This window comes from Mustela nivalis (genome assembly GCF_964662115.1).
Source record: "Mustela nivalis genome assembly, chromosome: 10".
In the NCBI taxonomy this organism is placed as follows: Eukaryota; Metazoa; Chordata; class Mammalia; order Carnivora; family Mustelidae; genus Mustela; species Mustela nivalis.
In genome coordinates, this window is record NC_139029.1 from 61,729,420 (window position 1) to 61,749,787 (window position 20,368).

The 20,368-nt window shown below is 38.5% G+C and overlaps 1 protein-coding gene across 4 annotated transcripts in view; it reads left to right on the forward strand.

Annotated features, from left to right (window-relative positions):
- The window catches only part of ST6GALNAC3 (ST6 N-acetylgalactosaminide alpha-2,6-sialyltransferase 3), a 528,670-nt gene that overhangs the window by 280,993 nt on the left and 227,309 nt on the right, over window positions 1-20,368 (forward strand). The window contains exon 2 of one of the 4 annotated variants that reach the window (XM_082686596.1): window positions 18,351-18,487. The exons of the other annotated variants lie outside the window; for them this stretch is intronic. The gene's annotated coding sequence lies outside the window, so the exon portion shown is untranslated. The remainder of the gene's footprint in view (window positions 1-18,350; window positions 18,488-20,368) is intronic. 4 annotated transcript variants of the gene reach the window in all.

Genomic DNA, 20,368 nt, shown 5'->3' on the forward strand with positions numbered 1-20,368 from the left:
AGCTATATAACTTAATAACTAGTGCTCTGTTGAGAATGAATAGCTTTGGGCCCTGATTTCAAATATTCTCTACTCCAGCTATTTCTTTCAATAGTTTAGTAATAAATAAACCTATTTCCTTGCTTAATAATGAAAATACAAAATGTTGGGGTAAAATATTTCTAGTGACTAATCAATGCTCCTGTTATCAATTATCCATGCCAGAGTATATTATGCATTAATTTCATTGCATGCTCCGTGGTATATGGTATGTGGCTTGTGCAAAGGCATAATTGCTTGTGTTCATACATAATAAGTAGGTTGGGGAATTGGTCTGATGGTATATCTTAGTTATTAATAGTGATTGTCAAGTGTACATTTCAAGTTTAGAACCTCATTGGCCTTCTGGGAGTCAGCATCTCAATTTCAAGGAAAATTTAAACCTTTCCTTTCATGTACTCCTGTTCATTTAATCCTGTCAAAATAGGAGATTTTGTGTCTAAGAAAAAGAGCTGGAGGCTAATTAAAGGACTCATGGCAAGGGTTTCATGGCCCTCTGATTTCTCTGCAAATGAGCAATGGATTAAATGTAAATGAGTCAGAAACATAACTTACTTTTTAAATTATGGTAAAAAATGTATAACATAACATTTACTGTTTTAACCATTTTTGAGTGTACAGTTCGGTATTATTAAGCACATTCATGTTACTGGGCAACAAATCTGCAGAACTTTTACATCTTGCAAAACTGAAACTCTCTACCTATTAAACAACTCCCCATTCTCCCCTTCCCCTGGTGGCCACCATTCTAACTTTCTGTCTCTATGAATTTGACTACTTTTAGATACTACTTGGATACTTCATATAGGTGGAATCCTAGAGAATGTGCTTTTGTAACTGACTTATTTGACTTAACGTAGTGTTAACATTCATCCACATTGTAGCATGTGACAGGATGTACTTCCTTTTTAAGGTTGAATAATATCCCAGTGTATGTATATACAGCAGTTTGTTTATCCTTTCATCTGTCAGTAGATACTTAGGTTGCTTCCACTTCTTGGTGCTTGTGATTTTATTTTTATTTTTATATATTTTTATTTTTGTGTGTGTTTTTTTTTAAATTAAATGTATTTGGAAATACAGAGTTCTTAGATTAGATCGGTCTTTAATTTCCTCCTATAAAGTGAAGGAAGGATATTTTAATATGCTTAAAGATTCCCAAAAACTCTTTGTCACTTAAGCCTTATTCTAGTTTGTTATTCTCTGACAATAATTGTACCAAATACTTCTTTAGGCAGAGTGGTATGTTGAAACTCAGCACAAGGAACATTTAAAACTCGAAAAATGAGTATTGGATGTTTGGGCAGTCTGGTGGATAGACTATGGAAATGAGTAACTTTTGACCTGAAGGATCAAGGATACTTTGGACAGAATTACTAAGACAAATCCATCTTTTTACAAAACTCTTTAAAAATTAGATTCCTTTCCATACTTCCTAAAGTTGAAGCTATTATTTTTGCTTTAACACTAGAGTGAGTCGACTTTTTTGGTGACATCTTAAATAATTCCAGGACCTAGGAGCCTCAGAGGTCTGTGCCAGTGAAAACTCAATGTGTCATCCATATTATTAAGATCTTTTAAAAGAATTCACAAGAGCTTTGAGTAGTATGTATGTAAAAATAGGTCCTAGAATTCTTTTAAAATAATGACAAGCATAGTCTTTGCATTTGTCCACATTCTGAAAATTGATAAACTAACAGAGCCATTTTCACTCTTTTTAACAAAGATCAAATCCATTAGTCTAACTCATGGTTATCATTCTTGTGTCAATGGCATAGATGGATATGTGTATATATATATATACAGATACATATATGTTTAAATATAATCTTTTACTTTTCCTCACTTTCCCTCTCTTCTTTACTCTCTCCCTGAAGTCCTTATCTTACCCACAATCCCTGACAAAACATATGTGGTAGGTGTGAAATTAGAGAACTGCCAACGTCAGAAAAAGCCATTGCCTTACTACCTCAGACTGAGTCCCTCCCTTTTCACATTGGAAGCTTTCCTTATTTTTGGAATTAAATTCTCGAATTCGTTTTCTCTAAGCTGATTCATAATCCGTTTCAGAATTCCTTTCCCCTATGCCACGTTTTCCCTTTAAGTCAATCTGTGCATGAAATTAGTTTTTAACCCAGCTTGATTGTGTCCAGTGCCCCTTTTTTGGCTTTCAAAGCAGACCAAAAATGTGTGAATTCAAGTCCCTGATCTTTTAAAAACCCAATCTGATTGACCCCTCCAAAATTCCTTTCCTTTGATTTTTAATTTAGCTTCTAAAATGGAGTGCCTGCTAATTATATTTTTAGACATTAAACAATAGATCCTAAGTGCAAAAAAATGTGCGTGGTCAATTCTAGTTGATTGATGGATTTGTTGAAATATCACCTATGAGGTTTTTTCCCCATGGATTATCTACTTACCAAAATAATTAAGGGATAAGAATAAGAATAAATCCAAAGATACAAGGTTGTGACATGAATGCCATGTACCATGATCTCTCTCCCATTTTGGACACCTAACTGTTGAGAAGGTTTAGGTCTTTCCCTGTTTAGTTTGATTTCTTCTACATAGTTGTGAGTATAAAACAATTAAATGGAAAGTTCCCATCAAACAAGTGTCAAGGTGCCCCTGGTGTCATCATTTGAAATCAATCAGGAAATCTCCATTTCTGGTGCCTGGCTGACTCAGTCAGCTAAGTGTCTGCCTTTGGCTCAGGTCATGATCCCAGCTTCCTGGGATCAAGTCCAGCTTTGGGCTCCCTGCTCCGTGGGGAGCCTGCTTCTTCCTATGCTTCTTTCTTTCTGTCTCTCATGAATAAAAATATAAAAATCTTAAAAAAAAAAAAAAAGAAAAAAAGAAATCACCATTTTTTTCTGGATAAAATCTCCCTCCCTTCTCTCTGGTCTGGAAAAAAATGCAAGTGCTGAAAACAGAAAACTATTGCAGATAAATAGGACCATGGCTATGCATAAGATTTGGAAGCCAGCACTTTGCAGGGAAAATTAGAATAAACAAAACTCCACAGAAATACAGCTAGTTACATCTCTTTTTATAGAAGAAGAGAGATTGAGAAGTATTTACAGTAAGTATTAACAATTCTGATGTAAGGAAGACCTTTCTAACAGGTCAGTATTCGAAAATGACAGGGTGGGTCTCTGAGGCAGAGAATCAGGGGGCTTGCATAACCTGGACCCAGGAACCAGAATAAGACATAAACTTCACCAAAAAAGAGAAAGTTCTCTGAGTGACCCATGGCTAATTCTTTAGTGTGAAGAAAATGGGGGGTGAAAACAGAAACATAGGGCTCATTAATCATGTAATTATGCTTGTGAACTGAAGAGTAAACCATATGTAAAATGTTCATCCCATAGTATTAATTTCATCATTTTTAGTTTTTCCTTTTCATTTATCTCTTAAGTAACTATATACTGAGAACCCACAAGTATTTCAGGCACTGGCCTAAAATGGTAAAAAGGACACAGCTTTGCCTTCAAGGATCTGAAAGGAATGGGGCAGATGGCAGGCAAGAAACACTGGTATGCACAGTGTATTATGGGAACAGGACGTGGGGATATTTATCTGAATCCTTGTGGGCAAAGGAAATAAATTTAACAAAGAACAAAGGAGAGTTGGATGAGAAAGGGGAGGGGAGAGGCGTCCAAAAGAAGCAGATACTAAATTTTGAATAGTTCAAAAGTTCAGTGAAGCTTTGTTATTATAAAACCCCAAAGTAAAAGCTCTTTGCTTATATAGGCAGCAAAGCTTCTCCAAACTGGATGCCAAGAACTGACAGTGTGGCCATGCTGGGTGCGCCATCCACCTTCAGCATGTCGTCTCAAGAGGGTTTGCCATGGGACTTGACAGGCTGTGTTTATTCTTCATGTTGCTGCAAGCTTGAGGCCGTCATCTGGAAGGTTTTTTGGTCTCAGCCGTACGCAGTGAGCCTTCCAGATACTTGGATAAAAATCTCTTATTAAAAAGGTTTCATGAGAGCCTCCTCGGTGGTTCAGATTAAGCATCATCTGTCTTTTGCTGGTGTTATGATCATCCCAGGGTCCTGGGATTGGAGCCCCTTTGTTGGGCTCCCTGCTCAGAGGGGAGTCTGCTTCTTCCTCTGCCTGCCGCCCCCCTGTTTGCACGCTCTCTCTCACACACACACATTAGTAAATAAAATATTTTTTTTAAAAAAAAGGTTCCAGGAAGGAGAAATGGAAAATCATGCCACAAAGGCACATTTCATGGTGCCACGGGGGCTGTTGCTGTGAATTTGACTTGTAAATCATGCAGAAGAGTATAGCTGTCCTCTCATTCCATCCGCTTATACCACTGTCCTGTCCCAAAACAGGATTGTACTGGAGGAAGTTTCCCAGAAGAATGCTGCCCACTTTTGCCACTTGCCCTCTCTGATCTAGTCCATGGCTCAGCAAATTTTTTTTGTGTAAAGGTCCAGAGAGTAGCTATTATAAGCTTTGCCAAGTAGAAGTAAGTAGTGCATTGCAGCATGAGACCAGACAAAGACAGTATGCAAACATGGTCATGGTGGTGGTCCAACAAAAATGGATTTGCAAAAGCAGGCAGTGGCCCAAGGCCACCATTTGCTGACCCCTGCTGACAGAAGTTCTTTAAATCGAGCACCTAGACCCTTGCATATACAGTTGCCATAGCTTGGAATGTTCCTCCTCCCTCTCTCTGCCTGGCTAGGTTTTAGTTCTTCTTCAGCTCTCGGTGTAGAGGTCACTTGTCAGGGAAGAAGCCCTCTTGGTACCCCAAATTCAGGCAATATGTCTCTCACGGTACTCCCACGGGTACAGTGTACCTTCCCCTCCAGAGCAGGGACTGCTTTCCAGTAGCCTGGGGACTTAGTCTCTCACCCCTCCAGATGGTCAGCTCTGCCAGGGCGGAAACCTGCTTGCTTTTTCTCTCCCTTGGGTCTCTCGCACCTAACACACAGTGCCTGGGACATAGGAGAGACTTGGGAAATATTTGCTTAATGCTTCATGAATGAACTTATTTATCCTTTCCCTGACTTTTTAGGATTGTAAGCTTAGCGGGGGAAATTTATTTAGGGCTTTGTAGTTTATGAGTCACGTTGCCATCCCCATATTGTAACAAAGCAGAAGTTTCACTATTATCTTGGTTCCAACAGCATTCAGAAGGCTATGCTAATCCGTAGTTTTAGCCATTTGTTAGCAAAATGCCATTTGGGCTGTCTTTGACCTCTAAGAGGTTGGTGCCTGCCCCTCCTCCCTCTGGCCCTGCTCCCTCTCCCCCGCTACTTTTCTGCTGAAGTGGAGGTTAGTGCCTCTCTGTTCCTATCAGTGTCTTACACTTTTTTTTATTTTCAGAGACAGTTGCAGAACCATGTTGTCTGTCCTCCAGTGTTTTACAGAATTTTTAGTAATTGTCTCTTTCCCTTTTAATATACCTCATTATCTCCCTAGAACCAAATAGGTTTATTTGACTTATGAGACTAGTCTAGAGTCAGATCAGATGTAATCAGAATAACTCTTTCCTTCACTAAGACCAAGGCTTTGTTGCTGGGTCCAAATTATGGGGCTCAGCATTTGGGAAGAATTATTTCCCAGGAAGCCCCTCTATCCCTTACAGGCACACAGTTTGAGAGGCCTGCCTCCCAATCTGTCAACGTGCCTAGACATTTCTTTGAATCCTAGCCAGGGAAAGCTGGGACCGTGGCCACAGAAGAACCTCTTTTTTACCTCTTCTACTTGTAGGAAGAATGACTAATAACAAATACATGGAGCTCACCATGCACCAGGCATTTACTCTCTGTAAGCTATTTATAGATAGTAACTTACTGAACCTTCATGGCAACTTTATTGCAGTATCTTTATTTTACCAAAGAAAAAACAGTAGCACAGAGGAACTGAGCTACCTTGCCCAAAGTCACACAGATAGCAATTGTGGAGCTAGGAGAGGAACTTGGACAGAATCTGATTCTGAGTTGTTTCCATTAAACCATTTCACTGATACTGTGATCGCTGACCTCCCCCTCCCTGTTCTGTAACACTCTATCCACTTCTCTCTTAAGATCACAGAAAATAGGAATGAAGAGTTTGGAAAGGAAACAAGTAAGAGTGCATGGCTAACTGTGGAGACAGAAACTGCAGTGAAATGTTCAGAGGCCACATTAGATAGTAAGCAACACTATCTACAAAAGGCAGAAAATTCCCAACCCTGAATATCGGGAGCCTTGAAAATCATGATGGAAATGAAAATGCCCTTGAACGGCTGTGGTGCTTTCTCTTTTCAAAGAGCTAGCTTGGAACACTGAAAAGATGTTCTTACTCACTGAGTGGTTTTACACTGAGTCTGAAGTAAACTTTCAACCATAAAGACATATTTTCCGTAAGATTGAAATCAATTTGTGAAATAATGTAGAGAATGTAATGCCTGTTGCTATTTTTCCAGTGACCGTGCAACAGAGACCAATGAGAAATGTGGTCATCCTTTTGGACTAGATACTCATTTGTCTCTAGAATGGTGACACATGAAATGATTCTCATATTCCATGTTGCAAATAAAAATTAGTAAATTATTAATAATAAAACTAATGAACTCCTTTGTGATATAGGAACTGGCCACTGTGGGTCTGAAGATAAGAAATCCCAAATGCTTTGTGAAAACTAAGCCTAGAATAAAGATTTGATTAAATTAGCATAAACAGATAACACATCCATGTTTTAGTGTAGAAAACCTTTCTTCTCATATTTCCATCTTCAATGGTTAATTCTTATTTGAAAAGATCCTTCTTTTTAGGGGCACCTGGGTGGCTCAGTGGGTTAAATCCTCTGCCTTTGGCTCAGGTCATGATCCCAGGGTCCTGGGATCGAGCCCCGCATCAGGCTCTGTGCTAGGCAGGGAACCTGCTTCCTCCTCTCTCTCTCTGCCTGCCTCTCTGCCTACCTGTGATCTCTGTTTATCAAATAAATAAATAAAATCTTTAAAAAAAAATTCTTTTTATGGGAGCATTGCCAGATAAAAACGTGCTTTTTTTCAGACCCAAAGAAACTGTTTCTTCAGAAAGTCATAGGCATTATTATTATTATTTTTTTTTAACAAGGTTACCAAAAGGGACTTGTTCAGGGGCACCTGAAGTCAATATAGCAATAAATTGAGAAATCAATTCTCTGTCCTCTATTTTTGTAAAATTATTGTGGATGAAATGAGCATTACTTTTTTGGCTCTAGAAGCTGATTTATATAGAGATAGACAAAGTTTGGGGCAAAATTTGCCCCCTACAGGTAAAGTCAGTTTTTAAAATGTATAATGACCCCATTCACTTAGGCATCCATCCCATCCATCCAATCCAACCATCCAACCAGGCAATCGAAAATTTCAACTATCCTGACCTACATTATTTTCCTTCTCTGCACTATTTTGCCTCGTCAAACTTGTAATCTTTGCTGTTCTATATAGCTTACTTAATTTGTTTATTACTTTAGAATGTAAATTCTATTTGGTCAGAAAGGCTAGTCAACGTTGTTCATAGCATATCCCCAGCTCTTAGAATAGTACCTGGCAAGAAGTGATAATTAATATGAGGACTGTTGAGTGAATTTTTATTAGACAAATCTTTGTTTAGCATCTACTGCTCTCCAAAGTACTGGACTGAGAGCCAAAAGGATCTAAGATGAAGCAGATGTGGATCTGACTCTCAAGGAGTTTCCAGCTAATAAAGTCATTACCAAAATATGTCCTTTAAACAGCATCATTATACAGGGAAAATTACTTGTTTCCATATGAGAAATGAGTCAGAGGTGCTATTTATACTTCTCCCTGAGAGAAAGGCTTCCCTGAGGAAGTGATATATGAAATAGAAATTGAACAAGGGAAAGGATTTGGAAATGGGGCATTGGAGTGGAAGATGTTCCAGAAAAAAAGAGTGATACTTGTAATTCAGGAGTGAAGGTGGGAAATACAAGATCTATGGAAGACAGAAAGGCAAGTGGTTCAGGTTAGAGGAAACTTGGAGACCAAAAGGGGAGAGTACTGGAGCATCTATCTGGGAAGAAAGATTGGACCAAATTACAGAGAATTTTGATGACGCGTGCTGGCGGTGAAAGTTCAAAACAATTCTTTCTCTGATACCTGAACCCTTCCATCTTCCCTACATTATAACTTCTGAGAGACAACATGTTGTGCTTTATGTTTTGGGTTTCAAATCAGCAACTTGGCCAACTTCATTTCTAGAGCCTGGAAGGAATCTTGTGTGAAATGCAGATTTGGTCTTTGATCTACATTTTGTAGGTCAACAAGCTCAGTGACTTGACGGGAATCACAGGGCTCATGGGATGCTGTTCTTGAAAAACTTATTTAATAGATTAGCTACAGACAAGCTTTCACCACTGAGCACCTCTGTTCCTGTTCCTGCTTTTCAGCAGGGAGCCAAGAATTGTCCCCAGCTCCAAGAGATTTCTACGAAACTGATCTGGAGTATGGATTTCCACCTTCACAAGTGTTTCAGCCCTAGAGCGGTGTAATAACAGATAGTATTTTCTACTCCTACTATCATTTAGGGAGGACACCAAGAAGTGTTTTTGTCTTGGCATGGGAGACTGCCGAGTGTGTCCTTGTTCCATAAGAGTGCTTTGGCACCAGGAAGCAGAGACAGCAGCTTTCAAGTGATAGGAGAAGCAGGCTGATTAAGAGCTCTGCATGGGCAGACGGTACAAAGCTGCTTGCATAGTCCTTGCCTAACAGTTGGGGGTTTTAATGGAAAATTTTCCAGTTTTGGATCTTTTGGAAGATTCTGTTATTTCCCCCGTCCCCAATTCCTTTTCCTCTAAGTCCTTTCTCTCTCAGTTAATGTCACCACTGTTGTATCTTCCCAGGTACTCAGATGCCCTTGTATTTCAGTGCCCTTGGGAAAAACTGGGAATAGCACAATTTATTTTTTTTTTAAGTAAGTTTAGGCAACTTATTTATCTTTAAAAATTAAAGAAAAAGGGGCACCTGAGTGGCTCAGTGGGTTAAAGCTTCTGCCTTTGGCTCAGGTCACGATTCCAGGATCCTGGGATCGAGCCCCGGGCTCTCTGCTCAGCAGGGAGTCTGCTTCCCCCTTTCCTTCTTTGCCTGCCTCTCTGCCTACTTGTGATCACTCTCCCTGTCAAATGAATAAAATCTTTTTAAAAAATAAATAAATTATTTATTTAAATTAACAACAAAGTACTGAGCTCACTTCCACAACACGGGTATTTGTTCTTTCCATTCACTTCCATTATTTTTATCTTCTCTCTCTTGAATGAATTCTGAAATGGGAGTGGTAGCAAATGTGAATCCACGAGTTGGTGATCTGAGTGTGCCAGTCCTCACACTGTGCCGAATGTAGCAAGCTGTCTCCTCACAAAGTGATCAAAGGCATTTTCCCGAAGACTTCCCTGATCATAGCAGCCAGAATGCTCCTTGCCTCTGCCACCTTTCTAAAATAATTCAAAATTGTAGCAGGAGTGACACCATACTTATTTTTTACTACACTTGCGACTCTAATGACGATGACACTGAAGTGTTATTGTTTGTTGAAGGAGCTCAGTTTTGTGGCCAGGAAATCCTAGGTTCAAATTATGACTCCAATGCCTACTTGATAGCCTGGGGCATGTCATTTGAACTGCCTGGCCTGCTTGCTCCCTTGTAAGATGGAGATAATAATAACAAATGTGTGGGAAGTAAATAATAACTGTAGGGCACAAAGCATGAGACCTAGAAATAGGTCCTAATGGAAGTTTATTTTTTTTTAAATATTTTTGAAGATTTACTTATTTGTTTATTTGGAAGGTGGGGGGGCGGAGAGAAAGACAGACAGAGAGCAAACAGGTAGAGACACGGAGGGAGAATTAGAGGAGAGAACCTCCAAGCAGACTCTCCACTAAGCCTGGAACCCAGTGCAGGGCTTGATCTCACAACCCTGAGATCATGACCTGACTGGAAATCAAGAGTCGGACGCTTAACTGACTGAGCCACTCAGACATTGCTGTTGTTGTTTTATTAATAGTAAAATGGAAAATTCTCCAAGACAGAAGCTGCATCTTCTACATCCTTTAAGGGTAGTGTTTTAGATAAGCAACGATGTGTGTGGGGTGGGGGTAAGGTGTGCACATTGAGCTGCGGAGGCCTTCTTTGCCTTCTCCCATCATTTTAGTAGATTTTCTTTAGTATCCTCTGGTAATGAGGAAGGGGTGAAGGCAGCTTGTACATTTATGTTTCACGAAAATCTTTTCTCATCTCTAGGGCACGGGTATCTATTTGCAAGGATGCAATCTGTGATAGCTCAACATTTGCTTTGTTTTCCAAAATCAAGCCAAGAGAAACAAATGTAAGTTTGATGTGCGAAGAGCTCTTACAAGAAAGAGCTTCCTATTTTCCATTCCCCCCAAAGCATTCTAGAGCCCAAAAATGTGTTTCCTTGCCCGGCATTCTTTTCTCCTGGTGCCTGGCAAAGATTACATTAAGATATGAAGGAACCACTCCAGGGTGCCCAAGCGCCTGCATTCAGGGGCCACAGCTGAATTTCTGAGTTCTTTCTCCTGTGATTCATGCAGCCTGTGGTTTGACTAGCGCTAGTTAGAGAGAAGGAAAACTCACACATTTTGCAGTGAGCCAAGGTAAAAGAGAACTCTTTTGTCAAGGTAATAATAACACTTAGCACTTATATAGGGCTTTTTATCTTCAAAGGGCTTTCCAAACATTAGCTAATTAAGAAATCTGTGCAATGTGCAGCAGCTGTTGAAAAAATAAATGTGATGCTTGGGTGTATTAAAAAAGGGAGCAAAAACATGAGGACATCCTATATCAAGCAGCTGTGGTGCTCTGTCTAAATTGTTTGCTTCACCTGGTGGAATAGATCAGACGTTAAAACAGTCCGGCTGCGCAGAGTAATAATGGTTAGGGAGATGGCAGAGCTTGCACATGGTGGAATACTGCAAGGGCTACAGAATATTTGTCTAAAGAGGGAAAGCCAAAGAAAAGCTTCATCACCTAACTTGTTTTAAACTTCCATAATCACAGGCAATGCAACACTCATAAAACAGACATCTGACATGTAGACACAGATGATCTAAGAAAAACCATTGACGAGAGCAGGCATTCTCAGTGCTTCATCCACGTTTACTCAACGGATATATAGAGAACACTTACTAAATGTTAGGGGCTTACGTTTTAAAATTACATGGAATAACTTAAAAATGATTACATATGGTATGTCATTTATGTATAATACCTTAATTTATGTATAATACCTTAATTTTACACTACTCCTGACACACACACACACACATTCAGTTCACGCAGCATATTTTTACTGTTGTTGTTGACTCACTGGCAGAAATGAGCTAACATACCAGTGTATGAGCTGAGTTGTGACTGGTTATGGAAACAAAGTAACCAAAAACACTCTTTTGTTGTGGCTTTCTGTGCTAGGCATTGGGAAGTGGCCAGCTTTTCTTTTTCTCTTTATTTTTTTAATAGCAAAATTCTTTAATTTATACCTGCCATTCTGTCTAAAGTGCCTCTTTGGGAGTTGGCAAATTACACAGAGATGAGGGGAGGTGCTCCATGAAGAAAAAAGGGGGAGGGAGCATACAATGTTCAGATATGGATGCCTGTCCCCCGTTATTTGTAAACACCACATTATTTATACATGCTAGGCATTATTTATACACCTGCAAGGCATATTAGAACACCTTACTTCCATTGTACCCAAGGTAAAAGGGTAATTTGTAGCTTTGAGCTGTTTGTCAAAACGGGGTGGCAAGAAAAATTATTTCATTTATTAAAGGAAGACAAGTCATGGCAAAGATGGTAGAGGAGTAAATAAGAAAAGAGGGTGTTCTAGGTAATTGGGAGAGAACTGGGAGGGAACATCTTCATTAAGTGGAGGAAAATATCTTCAGAAAACTATGAACAGGTACACTTTTGCTAAAGAAAAGTTATTAGCTTAAAAATAGAGTAAACTAACAATGAGAAGCTGAGTGATGCAAAGCCAGGGACAGGGGCACGGAGATAGATAAGCCTTTGGTCAGCATCTCCTGAGTTCAGAGCCCAGCACACTATGATGTGACTGGAGGGTCTAGGCCTGATTCCCAGAAGCCCAGGACCAAGGGTGTTTTTTTTTTAGGGTATATGTATGGTATCTGGTTAGATATGGTTAGAAAAAAACCCAAGTCAGTGATCAGTGACCCACTCTGGAGCATTGTCTATTATAGGCACTATTTGGAAATAAACTACATGTGTGTTTTTTGTTGGATTATGTTTTTCTGTGAAGAAAAGATTAAGTAAACCAGGATGCATTCATGAGTTGGAATACTGTGGAGCTATTAGAACAAGGAGTTCTATCTCTGCTGCAAACTCAAGATAAATTGATAAACAGACTCTTACTTATAGAGAACAACTGATGGGCATCAGAAAAGAGGTTGGTGGGTAATGGGCTAGATGCGTGATGGGGATTAAGGATGGCACTTGTGATGAGCACTGGGTGTTGCATGGAAGTGTTGCATCACTATATTAGGCACCTGAAACTGATAATAGTCTGTTAACTAAGTGGAATTTAAATAAGAACTTTAAAAAAAGATAAATTAACAAAGCAATATTTGGGGAAAGTGCTGCCAAAACTCATGTAAAAACTATAAATCTATATGTGTGTATGCATTCACTCTAATTATATGTGGAGAGACTATAGATAATCTCTGAAAGAATGTGCAAGAAAAGAGCCACAGTAGTTATTCCTGGAAAACAGAATGGAGGGATACAGAGGCAGAAGTTGATGATACTTCCTTCTTAGTGTATATTTCCTTCTTAATTTAAAAAATTTTTTATTTTGAGATAATTATAGATTCACCTCACTTGTAAGAAATAATACAGATAGGCCTTGTATACCTTCAGTGTTACACACCTTGCAGAAATATAGATTAACAGCACAACTAGAAAGTTGACATCGAAATTATCCATCAGGCTCACTCAGGCTTACATGCAATTTTGTGTGTGTATGTGTGTGTGTGTGTGTGTGTGTGTGTGTGTGTGTTCAGTTCTATGCAAATTTTATCATATGTATAAGTTTGCGTGACGAATATCACCGTCATGATATAGAGCAGTTTCACCATAAGGATCTTATACTACTGTTTTATGACCATATCCACCTCTCTCCCTTTCTCCCCTTTTTACCCTTGGCAACCACTAATCTATCTCCGCATCTATCATCTTGTCATTTCAAGAATGTTGTATAAATGGAATCAAGTAACCTTGTGATACCGGCTTTTTAAACTCAGCACAATTTTTTTGAGATTCATCTAAATTGTTGCATGTATCTCTTTTTATAGACAGCATATTGATGGATTGTTGTTTTCAATCCACTCTGGAGGAATCTTTGACTTTTGTTGGTGTTTTTAGACCATTTACATGCAATGAAATTATTGCTATGTTAGAGCTTAAGTCTGCCATATTATTACTGGTTTTCTGTTCGTTTCTTCCACTTTCCATTCCTATGTTTCTCTTTTCTTATCTTCCTGAGAGTTACTTGAATATTTTTGAGGATTTTATATTTATTTATTTACAGTGTTTGTGAGCATTTCACTTTGTATTGTATTTTTAGTGGTTGCTCTGGGTATTACAATATACATATATAAATTGGCCAAATTGACTAGCATTCTATTCTTTTTTCACCTTTTGGCTTACTTTTTATTACCTGTAAATTCATTTAAAAAAATAAATTAAACTAGCAAACCAAAATGTCCTCCCCTAATCACACGCAAAATAAATGAAACAAAAACTCAGCTGTGTGTAGTCAGACTATAGATGGGAAAAATGAAGACCAGAGTACTTCAGAAGAAATAGCCCAAAGAAATCTTGAAGAGAGAAAAAGTGCTAAATCATATGTTTCCAGGGCATGCTTCAGAAATTGAAAATTGGGAGCCTGTCCAGGAACTCTAAAGTGTAGAGTAGAGAAAGCCACATTGTTGAGTATCCAGGCCATGGGTTTTTTATAAACCTGCCACTCACCTGTACCACCTGGGGGAACTCATTCCATTGCTTAAACTCTCTAAGTCCCAACTATAGAGGAAGTCAATAATGGAACTAGCTTCCTAGAATTGTTGTGAGAATTTGCTGAGAGAGTATATATAAATTTCCTAGTGCTGTGTCTGGCACATGGCAAAAAACTCAAACAAATACTAGCTATTATATAACTGAACTTTCTCCTGAGTGCCTGCCTGGGTCCAGGAATTGCAGATGTACAATGTCATGGTGCCATTCCTCAGGAGGAGAAGATAGTGTCTCTAACCATGCCCATTTGCTGGCACTGCTCACTCCTTTGACTGCATGGATGGCACCATCTTTCCACTTCTTTTTCATGAAGGCCAGATTTTGCATATAACAATGTTTGGGGGTAAAAAGAGCTTATTCTGGGCCTTTTGGTTCATTTCTCTACCCTTACTTAGGCTGATGGTCTTAGTACTTGATAGTAGTTGGATATGAAAAACAAAGAGTAAAAAATAAAATTTGGATATAGAGGGACACCTGGGTGGCTCAGTGGGTTAAAGCCTCTGCCTTCAGCTCAGGTCATGATCCCAGGATCCTGGGATCGAGCCCCGCATCGGGCTCTCTGCTTGGCAGGAAGCCTGCTTCCTTTCCTCTCTCTCTGCCTGCTTCCTCCAAATTTCTGTTAAAAAAAAAAATTGGATATAGATTCAGATGTTCTTACCCTTGGAGGAAGAGAGAAAGATGTTAGAACTGTTAGCATTGTTCCTAGCAGAAAGATACATGATCAGTCTTTTCTAGCTTTCATGCGTCCTTGTTGACAGATCTTGGGATAGAAATGCATACCCTGCTTGATGTTTACTTACTTTATATAGGACCCAGAATATATGTATATGGCTCTTATAGTTGCTTTTTCAGTGCTTTTTGTAATACAAGAAATCATCCAGGTCTGTTGAATGGCACTTCATACAATCAGAATGGTCATTTAGGTTATTCTAAGCACACAGAGAACATTTTCTTGGAATGGTCTTTCATTTTATTTCTTTTGTTCTTCACTTCATACATAACTTTCACAATGCAAAGACCTGGCTCTATTTTCAGACCAGCAGATAGATTATCATCAGACCTAAGAATATTTTCCTCTCCTTGTCCCTCATCCCTGATCCTTTGTTTAAACAGTTCCAAATTCACTTGACTGTCCATACATTTCCTTTCAGGGCTTTTTCCCCATGCATCTTGCCAATATCCATATCCTCATCTCACCCTTCAGCAGACCCTGCTAAATCTCCCTCCATAAATTTTGTTCCCAGATTAGAAGTTTGACCCCATTTCCCATTCTGTTGAGCAACCTGCAAAGAGATTAAGACTCAGGGCAGTTTAGAGTCAACAAGAGCTCAAGATCCTTGCAGCTATCTGTGCCTGTCAAACTGTGGCCAAGTAGTCTTCCATAGTGGGGAAGGACAGAGAATCTGATAATGGCTTTGGTTTGAGGTTACTGAGACATGAGTCTGCCCTAGAGGAAGATTAGGAGAGCTGGTAGGCAGCTTGTACTCTCTGTAATATGTGGCGAATCTCCCAGAGAAACAGGCTTCCAGGAAAGGGTCAAATTTGACATCCAAGGCCTTAGAGTGACCTCCTGGGTGGGTCCTTTCTTTTCTAGCTCATTTTCAGAATTCATTCTATGCCACGTGGCCAACATGGCATAAGGGAGTAATAGAGTCATGAGAGGGAACTAGAAAAACTCACAAAACTTACAAAAGACTTCTATGTGAAAGAGATGTTTCACAGGATTTTGGTGATGCAGAAACAGGAAGATGATAGAGACTAGCAGCAGGGGAGGAAGAGGGAGGATTCCTGCTGGCTGAGTCCCAGATTCTCCTTGGTTAGGGAGAATCTGAGAATTAGAAGAAGCAAAGAGATAAGAAAAAAAATTATGACAGCTAGGCCACATCCATCTGGGTTAAGAAAAATGGATGAGAGTAGGTGAGGGGCAAGGAGTATGCCAAATTAGCCACATGGGCTGGGATGAAGGAGAGGCTCCTGAGAGAAGAGGAGAAGGGAAGGAGGAGACTTTCAAGAAGTGTTCTTAAATGGGCAGGAAACTTGAACAAGCACTTCACAAAAAAGGGTCGTGAAATGGCAATAAATGTGTGAAAGAATGCTTAACCCCCTTACTAATCAGGGTAACGCAAATTAAAACTGCAGTGAGATAAAAATATTACCAGAATGGCTAACCCAAAAATGACAACAAAACCAAGTGTTGGCAAGGATAGGCAGGGAGTGGACCTCTTTATGCTGCTGATATGAGCACAATTTACTAACTACAACCTCTATGATAAACTATTAGTCTCTATTAAAACTGAACATATGCATATCCTGTAACCTGGTTATTCTACTTCTAGGTATATGTGATCACTGAACTTGTGTATATGTGAGTATATAAATAAAATGAGTATATGTGATCACTGAACTTCATGCACATATATGTTTTTAACAGCTTTATTCATAATAGCCCTATGTGAAAATAATAAGTGAGTATATGTGATCACTGAACTTCATGCACTTACAGGTTTTTAACAGCTTTATTCATAATAGCTCTATGTGGAAATAATAAAAATGTCCATCAATATGGAATGGATAAACAAATTATTTATATCATGGAGCACTATATAGCACTGAAGAAGAATGAGGTGTGGGCAAATCTCACAAAATAATAACAAAAGAGATAACAGATATTAAAAGCTACATATTATGGGATTTCATTTTATGAAATTCAGAAACAGAACCGGTTAGTCTATATTTGGGTAGTATTTACCTTTTGGGCACAGAGAGAGTAGTATTAGGAGAGGGCATGAGGGGTTTCTGAAGTCTCTGTAACATTCTATTTCATGACTTTGGGTGGTGGTTACACACTCATGATCAACTTGAAATAACCCATTAAGTTGTAAATTTATTATTTCTACATTTTTAAATTGTATACTTCAATTTAAAAGTTTATTAAAAAGAAGGGAGAATTGGATTATGAATTAGATATCTATCCATCTATCTCTCATCTATTTTTGATAAACCAAAGTAAGATTGGATTTTTTTTTCAATGTTCCAAAATTCATTGTATATGCACCACACCCAGTGCTCTATGCGATATGTACCTTCCATAATACCCCACCACCAGGCTCACCCAACTCCCCATCCCTCCTCTCCAAAACCCTCAGTTTGTTTCTCAGAGTCCACAGTCTCTCATGGTTCGTCTCCCCTTCCAATTGCCCCCAACTCACTTCTCCTCTCCATCTCCCAATTGTATTTGTTCAACTTAATTCCTTCTAATGTGACATTGTGCCTAAATAAATGATAGCACATCGGACCCAGGAGGTTTACCTTTCTATACAGTGTTTAGTTGTTTGTCTTTTCTCTTTCCTTCTTCCTTCCTAGTCCTGTGTAGTTCTCTTCTAGTAACAAATAATCGAAGATTGACATTTAGGCTATCTTAAGTTAGACATTTCTTTGATTGTCTCCTGCTTCATCAGACGCTTGTTTATTTTGGATGATAAACAGGCCTGGTATGTCAGCTCTGATGTATATTTGTTGTTATGGAGGGAATATAATGCTAATTTGAATTCTGGTGAGCACAAAAGTGTGAAGTGATGTGTAAACATCACTAGAAATTAGGGTTGAGCCATGCCAAACTTTTCTCTAGTGGAACCTAAAGGAGGTAAAATACTGGACAATTTTTTCCATATTATGGTATTAATGTTTAAGTATTCTTTTGTTCTAAGAGATGCAGTGTCCAGAAATTATCCCTATGGTAATAGTTTTTAAGTTGGATTCCTCAGAGCTTTTGGACTCTAAAACATATTGCTCAGGAATATCTATCTATCTATCTATCTATCCATCTATCTACCTGGAGGGTTGATATAATAGTGGGTAAAATAGGTAGCTTTGAATACATTTATTTGGGATCTACATAAGATTTGGTTTGAAAATAGTTTGGGTTGTTAAAAAGACAATCACTTCTTTAGAGAACTGTTAATATGGTGATAAAAGTTTACCAGACAAAGAGAAATGTCTGGTGCATAAGACCATGTAACCTAAAGGCAATATCTGTGTACTTATAATGCCAGGGGCAAATATGAGAATAAAAAGCAATTGGAATTGGGAGTTTGGAGTAAGACTCCCAGGAACATTACACTAAAAGATGCCCCTGAACTAAAAGTTAGCTGAGATGTAGGAATAATAATGTTAGTAAATATTTGTTGGATATTTATTATTATTTAGTAATGCTAGCAATTTTTATACATTATTTAATCCTCACAAGAGCACATTGCTTACAGACATAATGGAGTGGCTGCTATCAGACTAACTGTCCCACTAAGAAGCTGGATAAATTACTGCTTGAAGGCATCAGAAAGCACCTAAAGAGACTAGAATGTGAAGAATTAAGACTGCTGAGAAAAGGAAATGCTTTGAGGTGAGCATGACCCTCTCCCTGGCCTTTTCTCTTTGATACATTTGCAATACAAAAAAGGAGCATAGAGGCCAAACAGACAGTAGTGGCCTAGATCTTACAGGAATTTCTGTGGAATTAGAAGACAAAAATTCTTCCAATACTAAGAGAGCCATGATATGAAGGACCAAGATCCCAGAAAAAAAAGATCCAGAGATATCTGAGCCAGCATTCTGCATGCAACAGTTCCTGAGGAATCTGGGGAGTTTACACTGTGCACAAGAGAAGCCAAGAAGAATCCAGAGTTAAAAGGCCAAAAGTCTAAGCAGGGATTTAAGCAATTCCATATAACTGAAGAAACAGAAACTGTGGTTCAGAGGCTCCTGAGGAAGAAGAGTCTTGATAAAAATGACAAACACTCAACTGAGACTCAGAAGAGCTAGACTGTAACAGTAAGGGCAAACTGGAGATAGACCATTCCCTACTGGATCAAGATGATGAGTCTGTGCTCTATCTTTCAGAAGAAAACAATATCCTCCATGTAGGAAGAACTTAAATAATTATTTCACCTAAAATGTAGAAATAATAATAAGTTACCAGGCATGTTAAGAAATAAGACCAAATATCTGAATTTCAAGAGAAAATATAAATAGATGATAGCTAATTGATATACTGAGATCATCAGGCAGAATTTTAAATAACTATAATTAATATGTTTAAGAAAATAGATTACAAATTTATTATTTTCGCACAGGAATCTATAAATAAGGACCAAATAGAAATTCTAGAACTGAAAAACAAATTAAGAACGCAAGAGATGGGGCACCCGGGAGGCTCAGTCAGTGAAGTGTCTGCCTTCAGCTCAGGTCATGACCCCAGGGTCCTGGGACTGAGTCCTAGGTCAGGCTCCCTGCTCCGCAGGGAATCTGCTTCTCCCTCTGCCCCCCCCCCCACCCCACTAGTTCTCTCTCTCTTCCTTTCTACTTATTACACTTAGTAGAAGAGAAGATTAGTAAACCTGAGAATGTTGGTAAAACTTAAGAGATTGAAGCATAGAGAATAAAAGGAAAGACCCCCCCCCCAAAAAAAACTCATAACAAATATATGAGACCAGTGAAAAAAATCTAACATGGTGCTTCTCAAAGTATGATTCTGAGACTGCTTCTCATACTGGTCCCTGATAAGATAAAGAAAGAAAGAGTATTTACAAATATTTATAGCAATGGATTTAGCCACAAAATCTTTAATGTATTTTATGACAGAATTGGTCTGCAAGGAATTATAAATAAAAGGAGAACATATTCATCATAAATAGTTGAAGAAATACTGGTATGACATATATACACTTGGAGTTCCAGAAGTCAGGGAGAGAAAGAATGTGACAGAAGTAACATTTGAAACTGTATTGACTGAGGATTTTAAAAAACTGATGAAGACCTCAAGGAACAACTTCATGAAGCTCCATGAACCCTAAGCATTGTAAATACAAATAAAACCATACCTAAGGACATCAGAATGAAGCTACTGAGCCTAAGATAAAATAAAAAATCTCGAAGTCTATCAGGAAAGAAAACCTTCAAAGGAGCAATAGTAAGACTGAAAATGCCTTTTCAACAGAATTGGTGGATTCAGAAGTCAGTGGAATGGTATCTTCAAGATGTTATAAAACAAATAATAATCAGGCTGAAAACTTAATTTCTCCAAAGTTTAGATAAGTAGATATTTGTGGACAAAAAAGAACTGAGAATTTGGTGATTGCCAACTCACACTAAATATTAGAGGGAACTGTTTAGGTAAAAGGAAATGATCTTATACGGAAGTATAGAACTGAAAGAAGGAATGAAGAGCAAGAAAAAAGTTTAAAGTGAAGGTAAATATAGGTGAACCCTGAGCAAAATAAAAATA